We start from the raw sequence: 12993 nt of genomic DNA, 5'->3' as shown, positions 1-12993 counted from the left end.
GAGATGAGGAGAGATCGTGATAGAGTGGAGACTTCGAACTTTGATGTATATAGGGTTTGGCACTTGATAATTAGATGTTGAAACTTAGTTTTTACTGATTTGTAGACGGTACGGGACTTGTACTTTATTTTATACTGAGTTGTATATTAGTTTGATTTCACTACATTCCGCATTAAAAAGAAAAAAATTTTATGACCCTAATTACTTGATTAGTAAATTGATCCTGATGACGATTAAGAACTGATTAGCGTCCGGGTCCCCACAAACTAAGGTTCAACATCTAATTATCAAGTGCCAAAACCCTATATACATAAAAGTCCGAAGTCTGCACTCTATCACGATCTCTCCTCATCTCCTGGACCCTGATCCTGTCCCACCTGTTGTCATGTACACATACAAACAAGACAACAGCCGGATAATTCCGGTGAGAATATAATCCCAGTATAAATCAACGAAACATGCAATCATATAAACAAATATAAAGCATGTAACAGATAACATCAATATGTATCAAAATCTGAAACATAATCAATACCAGACTGTCAACAATACTCGTAACTCTACAATTCAGACTAGACTCGATCCTAGTCTAGGGTTCCCGGTTTCCAGAAGTTGGCATTCCCATATCGACCAACAGTAATAGAAAAGACTCAAGTTCTATCCACGTCGATAGGGTATCGATCACCAGTAATAGAAGAAGCTCTGATTCTATCCACATCGATATAGTATCGATCACCAGTAATAGATGAAACTCCGATTCTATCCACATCGATATGATATCGATCATCAGTAATAGAAGAGTTACGATTCTATCCACATCGATACAGTACCGATCACCAGTAATAGAAGAAGCCACATTTCTATCCACATTGATAGCCAATCATCCGGTGACAGACTTTGGCACTATCGCCCATACACTATCTTGTGACATCGAGCCATGTGCCCGTGGCGATCCCGCCACTATCAGGCACTTCTGTCACAAGATTACTCGTCTAATACCTGCTATCTATAAATCAAGAGAACAAGTACATCAATCAAATCAATGCGAATATCAATGCAATAAAATAAAGTATGTGATTTAGGGAAACTCAAGTCTAAACCGACTTAAGTCGATCTCCCGATACCACATTGACTTATACCTTTCGTTTGTGGTTTCGGTTTGAAATTCAAACTCTGTCAATCCCTCGATCTGGCAATGGCAATATCAATAATATCATATTAATATACCGCTCAAACCAACTCCAATCTGATCAATAATTCAAAATCAACGGTATAACCGCACAATCCCGATATCACGGTCAATATAACATCACCAGATAATAATTCTCTCAACTAATAATCGATAACAATACAATCGGATATCATATCTCAGTCAATTAACTTCAGAAAATCATAATAATTCCATAATCAGTCCGTTTCTTAATCTGATTTCGATTCTATGATGTCTAACATGTCAAGAACATCATATATGAATTACATTCAATTCTGACAATAGCATAATTTTAAAGCATGTCAAAACATAGCAAAACTTACGTCCAGTTGTAGCCTACGTCGATAGGAACACAGTACCGTACTCGGATTCAAAATCAGACGGACGGATTTATCGCAAATCAAAATCTAAAATCAAAACTTGAAGTTGGCCTCGGTTTTCATTTCTCCCTTCCATTTTCTGAATGAACCCTTGGATGTATATATATATCCCTACACATTGCATGAGAAAGGAACGTGGCTTCATTTTTAATCCAACACATCTCGCGCATATGCGCGACCTAAATCGGCGCATATGCGCGAGACCTTCTGGTCTTCGCACATTTTTTCTCGGCAGCTCGCGCATATGCGCGACACCTTTCGCGCATATGCGCGAGACTCTCTGGAGTTGTGATTGAACCTTCACACAGCTCGCGCATATGCGCGAGACCTTCTGTCCAATTCGCGCATGTGCGCGTCTCATGTCGCGCATGTGCGCCGATGGTACATTTTCACACGTTACTTCAAATCGTGTCTCGGTTAATCCTTTCATAATCATATCAAATTATAAATCAATAATTACAGATTACTAGGGTTAAATTTTCGGGCATTACATTTCTCCCCCCTAAGATATGATTTCGTCACCGAAATCACAGGCAATCCATCATATCAATAAGAAGGTATGTAATAAAACTGAACAAAAATTTACATCAGTAAAACAATGCTGGGAATTCTTGTCTCATATCCGATTCAGTCTCCCAAGTGGCTTCTTCAACGACATGACGAGTCCATTGTACTTTCACCAACGGAATCATCTTCGTTCTGAGCTGTTTTTCCTTACGATCGATAATCCGAATGGTTTCTCGACATAACTCAATGTCTCATCCAGCTCGATCTCGTCGGGTTGAATAATATGTGAATCATCAGGGAGATGCTTCCGCAGCATTGATACATGAAAGACATCATGTATTCCAGATAATGAAGGCGGCAATGCTAGTCGATAGGCACGATCTCCTATCTTTTCAAGAATCTCATAAGGACCGACGTATCGTGGAGACAACTTCCCTTTCTTTCCAAATCGGACAACACCTCTGAATGGAGAAATCTTCAAAAATACTCGATCTCCAGTCTCAAATACCAACGGTCTACGTCGAAGGTTGGCATATTTGGCTTGTCGGTCCTGTGCTGCCTTCATTTTCTTCTGAATTAGTTTCACCTTTTCAGTCATATCTTTGATCATGTCAGGTCCAGTCTCAAGAACTTCAGAGATATCATCCCAATAAAGAGGGGATCGACATTTCTTTCCGTACAACGCTTCGAATGGTGCCATCTCAATACTCGTTTGATAGCTGTTGTTGTACGAAAATTCACAAAGTACGAAAATTCACAAAGAGGCAATGCATCTTGCCAGTTAGTGCTAAAGTCAAGCACTACAGCTCTCAACATATCTTCCAATGTCTGAATCGTCCGTTCTGACTACCCGTCAGTCTGAGGATGATATGCGGTACTCAGAAGTAACTTCGTACCGAGAGATTGCTGCAAACTCTGCCAGAAGTGCGAAGTAAACCGAGGATCACGGTCTGAAACAATCGACTTCGGCGCTCCGTGCAGTCTAACCACTTCCTTGACATAGATATCGGCCATCTGATCATATCTATATGTCATCTTGTATGGAATAAAGCATGCTGATTTGGTCAATCGATCAATTACGACCCAAATCGCATCGTAACCTCGGGAGGAACGGGGTAATTGTGTCACAAAATCCGTGGAAATGTGATCCCATTTCCATTCAGGAATAGAAAAACTCTGTAATAGTCCTCCAGGTTTCTTTCTTTCAGCCTTCACCTGTTGGCAATTCAGACACTTGGCTACAAATTCAGTAACATCCGATTTCATTTGCTTCCACCAATATTGTGTCTTCAAATCATTATACATTTTCCTGCCACCAGGATGAATGCTAAAACGACTGTTGTGCGCTTCTGCTAGTATTCGTTGTCTCAAATCCAAAACATTCGGCACAACAAGACGATTATTCACATACAAAATACCATTTTGAACCTGATATTCCGATCGATGTCCAGCTCTGACCATAGCAATCAACTTCTGTATAACCTGATCAACTTCCTGAGCTGCTTTAATTCTCAAAATCAGCTCTGGTTCAGCTTGAATCGCATATAATCTTAGAGGCCGACAGTCTGTTTCAAAGGCTAATCCAGACAAACAGCAGTCTTTAATCAAATTCGAAACACCCCTAGTCGATAAGGATAGAGAACATACCTTTCGACTCAGTGCATCAGCTGCTGCATTAGACTTTCCTGGATAGTATTTGATTTCACAATCGAAATCCTTTATCAAATCAAGCCATCTTCGTTGCCTCATATTCAGCTCGGATTGTGAAAACAAATACTTCAAGCTCTTGTGATAAGAATATATCTCAAATTTCTCGCCGTACAGATAATGTCGTCATATCTTCAATGCAAAGACGATGGCTGCCAATTCAAGATCATGAATTGGATAACGAGATTCATGGGGTTTCAGCTGTCTCGAGGCATAAGCAATCACATGCCCCCGCTGCTTCAAAACACAACCCAATCCGCAGTGAGATGCATCACAATAAACAACAAAATCACCAGTACCTGACGGGATAGTCAACACTGGAGCACTGGTAAATTTTTTCTTCAATTCGAGAAAACTGGTCTCACATTCCTCAGACCAAACGAATGGAGCATTCTTTTGAGTCAACTGTGTAATCGGTTTGGCAATACTCGAAAAATCTTTATTAAATCGGCGATAATATCCTGCCAAACCCATAAAGCTGCGTATCTCTGGTACAGATGTCGTTCTCGGCCAAGAAATCACTGCCTCAACCTTACTGGGATCAACTGATATCCCGTCTCCAGATATAATATGCCCCAGAAATACCACCTGTTTCAACCAGAACTCGCATTTTGATAGTTTAGCATATAATTTCTCCGCCGTCAAAATTCGCAACACAGTTCTTAAATGTTCAGCATGCTCCATCACATTCTTCGAATAAATCAAAATATCATCGATGAAGATAATCACGAAATCATCGAGATATTTCTGAAAGACCTTATTCATCAATCCCATAAATACCGCCGGTGCATTCGTCAAACCAAATTTCATGACAATAAATTCATAGCGTCCATACCTGGTTCTGAATGCTGTCTTTGAGATATCAGAATCCCTGACTCTCAGTTGATGGTATCCAGATCTCAGATCGATCTTGGAATACACCGAAGAACCCTGCAACTGATCAAATAAATCATCAATACGAGGCAATGGATATTTATTCTTTACCGTTGCCTTGTTCAGTTGCCGGTAGTCAATAAAAAGTCTCATCGGCCCATCCTTCTTCCTCACGAACAGTACTGGAGCGCCCCAAGGAGAAACACTCGGTCTCATATATACCTTGGCCAGTAAATCCTCCAACTGTTCTTTCAACTCTTTCAACTCAATCGGTGCCATCCTGTACGGAGTCCTCGAAATCGGAACTGTTCCTGGCATCAACTCAATGCTGAAGTCTATCTCTCGAATCGGAGGCAATCCAGGAATCTCATCTGGAAAGACATCAGCAAACTCACACACCACTGGCAAGTCCGCCAATGATGGGCTCGACTTCAGTAAATCAACTGAATATACTAGGAATCCATCTGCTCCTTTCTGCAATAATCGAGTCATATTTATTGCAGATATCAAAGGAATTCTAGCTTGAGAACCCTTACCGTAAAATTTCCACTCCTCAGCCATTTCAGGTCTGAATCGAACAATCTTGTGGAAACAATCGACTGTAGCCCTGTACTTGGTCAACGTATCGATACCGATAATACAATTAAAGTCAAATATCCCAAGCACAATACAGTCTAACTCAATTTCATGCCCATCATACTGCAGTATACACGATCTAACAGATTTCACTGATATCAAACCCGTCCCCAAAGGAGAAGAGACAGACACTACCGCAGATAATGACTCAATAGGCAAAGAATGCATCAAAGCAAATCGCTCAGATATAAATGTATGTGATGCACCAGTATCAATCAATACATAAGCAGGATAACTAGAAATAAAACAGTTACCTGCAACAACATCATCAGGTGCATCCTGTGCCTGCTCCTCAGTCAAAGCGAACACTCGGGTCTGCTGTCTAGGAGGCTGGCTCACTGTCTGGCTCCCTCCTGGCCTCGGCTGTGACTAAGTAGGCGGTGCTGGCTGGAAGGAATGAACAGTAGCAGATCGTCTCCCTGTCTGAGCCACTGATCTAGATGACTCAGCGGCCTAGGATCCCTGGGCACTTCGCTGTGGACACACTCGGGCAAAGTGTCCATGCTGGTTACAAATGCGGCAGTTGCCGAACACTCCTCGGCACTGTTCTGTGGAATGCTTCCCTCCACAAGTGCTACAGTAAGGTCCTGTATAACTCTGGCCTTGACCAGTCAGTCTCGAGCCACTCGAACTGGATGAGCTACTTCTAGATTTCTTGAATTGCTTTCTCTTAGTTTTCAAGAAATCTTTCTTCCCACTACCACTGCCGCTTTCATATTGAGAAGATGGTGGAAACATCTGTGATCTTGGTGCTGCAGGCACAAACGAAGCCTCTTTCTGTCTCATCAGATCGGCTTCGGCTCCCTTTACTCGATTCAAGGCATCAGTAAAGTTCTGTGGCCTCCCTGTATTCACCAAGGTAAAGATTTCAGGATTTAGGCCATTTATGAACTGGTCCGCAACGGCCTCATCATGTTCAGCTACGTGGGGAGCAAATCGGAGCAGTGTAGAGAATTTGGCCACATATTCCTCAATATTTAGCTGGCCCTGCCTCAAGTTTGCAAACTTGGCTCCCTTGTCCTTTCTATACGACACTGGAAAGAACCTTTGATAAAATTCATTTCTAAAGACATTCCAGGTGATAGTCGTACCTCGTTGTTCCAAGGCCCGCTTTGCGGTAATCCACCAGTTCTTTGCCACATCGTGTAACTGGTGCCCTATCAGTTTCACCCTCTTCTCATCAGTATAGTCCAAGGACTCAAACAACATCTCGATATCATCTAACCAACTCTCGCATTCCACTGAATTCTCCGTACCCTTCAGAGTTGGTGGATGGAACGGCTGAAATATCTTTAACAAGGTCTCCATTGGAGTGGCTGTAACGTCCATTGAAGGATTTGAAGTACTACCCTGTTCAGGTACTCTTCTCGGAGGCATATCTGATAATCAAAAGGATTAGTAATCCCAATACACAAATATGTTTCAGTCCTCCTCCGATCATCTTACTGCTGATCCAGAATCGGTGTTGATCCATTCTCAATAACACATGTTTTCAAATCAAGTCAGATAAACATGCATTATAAAGCAGTAAATCAAGCTAGCAATCAAAAGCAGGAAAGAAAACCTCAATCTACCCCGCTCACTAGCTCCTATCTCAGTCTCAAGGATCTATCGCTCTGATACCACCTATTGTGGGGACCCGGACGCTAATCAGTTCTTAATCGTCATCATGATCAATTTACTAATCAAGTAATTAGGGTCATAAAATTTTTTTCTTTTTAATGCGGAATGTAGTGAAATCAAACTAATATACAACTCAGTATAAAATAAAGTACAAGTCCCGTACCGTCTACAAATCAGTAAAAACTAAGGTTCAACATCTAATTATCAAGTGCCAAAACCCTATATACATCAAAGTCCGAAGTCTCCACTCTATCACGATCTCTCCTCATCTCTTGAACCCTGATCCTGTCCCACCTGTTGTCATGTACACATACAAACAAGACAACAGCCGGATAATTCCGGTGAGAATATAATCCCAGTATAAATCAACGAAACATGCAATCATATAAACAAATATAAAGCATGTAACAGATAACAACAATATGTATCAAAATCTGAAACATAATCAATATCAGACTGTCAACAATACTCGTAACTTCACAATTCAGACTAGACTCAATCCTAGTCTAGGGATCCCGGTTTCAAGAAGTTGGCATTCCCATATCGACCAACAGTAATAGAAAAGACTCCAGTTCTATCCACGTCGATAGGGTATCGATCACCAGTAATAGAAGAAGCTCGGATTCTATCCACATCGATATAGTATCGATCATCAGTAATAGAAGAGTTACGATTCTATTCACATCGATACAGTACCGATCACCAGTAATAGAAGAAGCCACATTTCTATCCACATCGATAGCCAATCATCCGGTGACAGACTTTGGCACTATCGCCCATACACTATCTTGTGACATCGTGCCATGTGCACGTGGCGATCCCGCCACTATCAGGCACTTCTGTCACAAGATTACTCGTCTAATACCTGCTATCTATAAATCAAGAGAACAAGTACATCAATCAAATCAATGCAAATATCAATGCAATAAAATAAAGTATGTGATTTAGGGAAACTCAAGTCTAAACCGACTTAAGTTGATCTCCTGATACCACATTGACTTATACCTTTCGTTCGTGGTTTCGGTTTGGAATTCAAATTCTGTCAATCCCTCGATCTGGCAATGGCAATATCAATAATATCATATTAATATACCGCTCAAACCAACTCCAATCTGATCAATAATTCAAAATCAACGGTATAACCGCACAATCCCGATATCCCGGTCAATATAACATCACCAGATAATAATTCTCTCAACTAATAATCGATACCAATACAATCTTATATCATATCTAAGTAAATTAACTTCAGAAAATCATAATAATTCCATAATCAGTCTGTTTCTTAATCTTACTTCGATTCTATGATGTCTAACATGTCAAGAACATCATATATGAATTACATTCAATTCTGACAATAGCATAATTTTAAAGCATGTCAAAACATAGCAAAACTTACGTCCAGTTGTAGCCTACGTCGATAGAAACACAGTACCGTACTCGGATTCAAAATCAGACGGACGGAAATCAAAATCTAAAATCAAGACTTGAAGTTGGCCTCGGTTTTCATTTTCTGAATGAACTCTTGTATGTATATATATATCCCTACACATTGCATGAGAAAGGAACGTGGCTTCATTTTTAATCCAACACTTCACGCGCATATGCGCGACCTAAATCGGCGCATATGAGCGAGACCTTTTGGTCTTCGCACATTTCTTCTCGGCCGCTCGCGCATATGCGCGACACCTTCCGCGCATATGCGCGAGACTCTCTGGAGTTGTGATTGAACCTTCACACAGCTCGCGCATATGCGCGCCTTCCTGTCGCGCATATGCGCAAGACCTTCTGTCCAATTCGCGCATATGCGCGTCTCATGTCGCGCATGTGCGCCGATGATACTGTCCTCGCACATACATTTTCACACGTTACTTCAAATCGTGTCTCGGTTAATCCTTTCATAATCATATCAAATTATAAATCAATAATTACAGATTACTAGGGTTAAATTTTCGGGCATTACAGGTTTTGGGCGTTTGAGTTTAGGAGCAATTGAGCCTACTAATCATAGGTAATTTAGGCCCAATAAAACCTATTTAATTGAAAAATAAAATTTTATAAAAATTAGTTTTCATAAATACTAATTTTGATCTTTTTAAGTCCCTTGTTTTGCCCAAAATCGACTTCCTGGATAAAATCGAGCTCATCTCGTAAAATAATTTGAAATTTACCTTTTTTAGAAAAATTTAATCTTTTTTAATCATGTTAATAAGCCTTGAAAATATTTATTGAAAAATATTTATTTTATCTTGGTCGTCACTAGTTTCCATTCCCAAGCCCATTATAGAATATTCTGGCAAAATCTACAGTTTTCATTAAATCATACAATTAGACCCTTAACCATGTAATGTGCATCATGTAAGCATTTAAAATCAATTAAATAAAAAATTAGAAAATTTAATCCATTTGCATGCATATGTTTTACCTCGGTTGACTTTTGGATGTTACAACACCATTTGACTGCCACACTCTGAAATAAAATTAACTCTGCTGATGCACACAATCAAATTTGATTCCCTCAAGGATAATACTATGAAAAACCTCAAGCAGGTTACCAAGGATATCATTGCATTATTTCTCCTTGTAGATCAACTAAAGAAGGACTGAGTGACAGTTTCAGCTCTTTTTCAGACTCAGGACATGCTTATCAACCAAATTGACTTCGTGAACACAAGTATGTCAAAACGGATGATTTTAATGCAGGAATAGATGTTTAATGCCATGTCTCAAGTTAGCTTAGAGATCTGCCTTCTTTCCAACCTTGTTGTTGTTGACAAAAAAGGGGAAGAAGAGCAATCAGATAAGTCAAAGAAATGACCTAGTCAATCAACTGATCAAGAAACTGCTTACAAAATAGATAAAAAGTGAATAGCGGTCAGTTAAGTTAGGTCTTATTGTATTTGTTCGAATATGTACAATTGAAGATTGATTTATCTACAATGAGGTTTATCAATTCTTGATTTCTATGTTTTGTCAAACACCAAAAAGAGAGAAATTGTTAAAATCAAAATTTCGGAGTTTGAAAAATATGAAGAGAAATGAAAGATTTCCACCGACCATAAGAGTTTGAAGTACTTCTTCACCCAAAAATAGTTGAACATGAGCAACGTAGATGGTTAGAGTTGAAAATGATTACAACTGCGATATTAGCAACCATCTGAGAAAAGCTAATATGTTAGGATCGGTTTGAAGGGTCAAAGTGTTTAGAAGGAGGGTTGAATAAACACTTTAAGATTTTTGACTCTTTTTTGATAATGGTGAAACAGATTCCAATGATCTTGATGTCAATATCAGTTAGTTCACTAATAAAAGTGTGGAAATAAACCAACTGATAGATTGAACACTTAACGAATATCTGAAAAAACAACACAAATATTTTAAGGATGTTCGAGGGGCTTCAAATGCTCCTACGTCACCTCTTCTATCACAAGAATAGGTTTTCCATTAAAAGTCATTGAGTAATTACAGAAGCTGTGATAAGTCAATTCAGTTTGGACATAGACACTTCCAAACTGGAACTATTAGTTCCTTTTACAATTTATCATTTTACAATTGATTTTCTTTTCTTAGAACGATTGATATTAGAAGATCGAATACAACAATGTAATGTGCTAGTGCTTTAGCTCAGATGATAGCCTGAAAGCTATGAAATATCTCTGTTAAGTGTGAGATTTTTTGTATGACTATCGTAACTTTAACATTGAATGCATTAATTAATATCGTAACTGTAACACTGAATGCATTAATTAAGAGTGAGCTTTTCTGTATGAATATCTATTAAGTGTCAGCTTAACTCCTCGGCTATTTATAGGCTTTGCTTCCAATGGTAACATTGAATGCATTAATTAATACTTATCTATTGATTTGTCTTTCTGAATATGTCAAAATTCTTCTTACAATAGTACACTGTAGCATTCTGCTACGCGGTGCTCCTTCTGATAGTTGCAGTCTGCTACATACAAATTGTCGGTTGGTAGCTGCGCTTTTACTAATGATGTGTCAAACCGATTGTCAATTGACAATATAGTAGATCAGTAGAGCTGACTGTGTGACCGATCAGTTCCAACCGATGGTTCAATTAACTTTACAAATTCAGTTAACTTCTATAAGTTCGATTTCCTCCTATTGTTTATGTAACGTATCGTATTTTTAACAACTTTAAAATTTGCGGAAAAATAAAAATTTTCTTAAATCTGAAATCAATATTCAAATTGCGATAACACTAAACTGTTCATCCAAAATAATTGCAACAAAATATCACAAATAAAGTTTGCTAAAAATACTTGTTTAAATAACATAAACCATAACGTGAAATCAGAGTATTAAAATCGTCATGCATAAAACCTTAAAACGTGGGCAGTCCTCGGGTTTAGCCTCCTGCTCAGTCCAAGCCGGCTCATTGGTCCCCACCCCTCGTCTCCTCAAAGTGCATCGATCAAGTCTAATGAGTGTAAAGACTCGACATGTATAAACTGGAGATAGCAAGTACTACATAATAAAACCACATGCATCTTTAAAGTAGGGCTTACATACTTGAAACTTGAACGTAATAGCATAAACATACTTGAAACTTGAACGTAGTAGCATAAACGTAGACGTGCCATCATCATAAAACTTTTCTTAAACATACTTGCATCATTCATGCTTGAGCATACATAACATCATTTTGCGTAGAGATATGTTTCAAAGCAAGTGACCCCTACATAAAAGCGCCTGATCAGACTAAACCACAGTACTGGGCTGGCAGGAAAAGTCCATTACCACATACATGAGATCCCCGATCATGCTTTACCGGGTGGATTGGTCCCTAGTCATGCTTTATCGCTTTCCAATCTTGATCTAAACCTAGTCATGCTTTACCAAGGTGGAGAAGTCCTCAACCACGTTCACCGACTTCCAAACACGTTCATAATTTGGTCACAAGACATTTAGCATACCTCAAAAACATAAAAATATTTTCTTTTGCACGTCGAACATACTTACTTGGCGTTGAGAGATTCGTTGGATCTCGCTTGGGGCCACTGCTGCACATATTAACATGAGTTCGAATACCTGTCTTGCATGACTTAGACGTATAGTCATGCTCACACTCAAAAATGACAAATTTCCTTATGACATTTTAAATCTCTCGGGACTCGACCTCGTTTAATCATCAAACAAAATCATGACATCAAACCCCAAATCGATCCCTAAAAAAAATTTAAATTATTTTTTTTATAAGGGCTACACGACCCTGTGTAAGGGTCCGGGTAGATGCTGAAATTTCATATTTTAAAGAAAAAAAGGCACGGACCCCGTGTAAGGGTCCGGTTTCGGGTCCATGTAGGTGCTGAAATTGTGAACAAACGAACTTCCCTACACTTGTGACTTAATCATACTCACTCGATCATAAGGACCGTGAACCAACACCTCAAGACCCATCCTAGGATGCAAAGGCACTTATTCAAACTAAAACAAACACCCCAAAACAACTACGCATCACAAACAACGGAACTCAATCTGTGAACACGACATTTGACACCAAAACGCATCCTACGACTTTTAATGCAGACAACTGCATATCGATCCGAACCGACACACCAAAAACCATCTCAACATCATACTCAACATGCTTAAACGCAGCAGCAAATACCCGTCGATCCCCAACAAAGTCTGCAACAATAAAACTTCAAGAACACATCAAGAAGGCACTTTTCAGAAAAACACAGTTTGAGCAGTCCCTCGAAAACGATCATAACTCACTCATTTCTTATCAAAATATTTCGAATTTACTGTAAAATCGAAGGTATAAAAAATTTCTACGTTTTATATGTTGAAAGGTTTTCCAGAAAATTAACCGAAAAGTTGCAGTAATTAAAATGACAACAAATTTCGATTTTTAGATCCAAAAACGTTTCAAAAATCGATCCAACAAATTTCTGCTCAAACTTTGTACATCATACATAAATTTTTACGAATAATAATCATCAGAACACATAATATGACGAGATCGACGCAGGAATAATAGAATATATGTGCCTTTAATCTTTAAAGTTACCGAAACGACGACACCGAAGC

This window comes from Primulina tabacum, chromosome 12, assembly GCF_025594145.1.
Source record: "Primulina tabacum isolate GXHZ01 chromosome 12, ASM2559414v2, whole genome shotgun sequence".
Classification (NCBI taxonomy): Eukaryota; Viridiplantae; Streptophyta; class Magnoliopsida; order Lamiales; family Gesneriaceae; genus Primulina; species Primulina tabacum.
The sequence above is the reverse complement of the archived record's forward strand: the minus strand, read 5'-3'. Positions refer to the sequence as shown.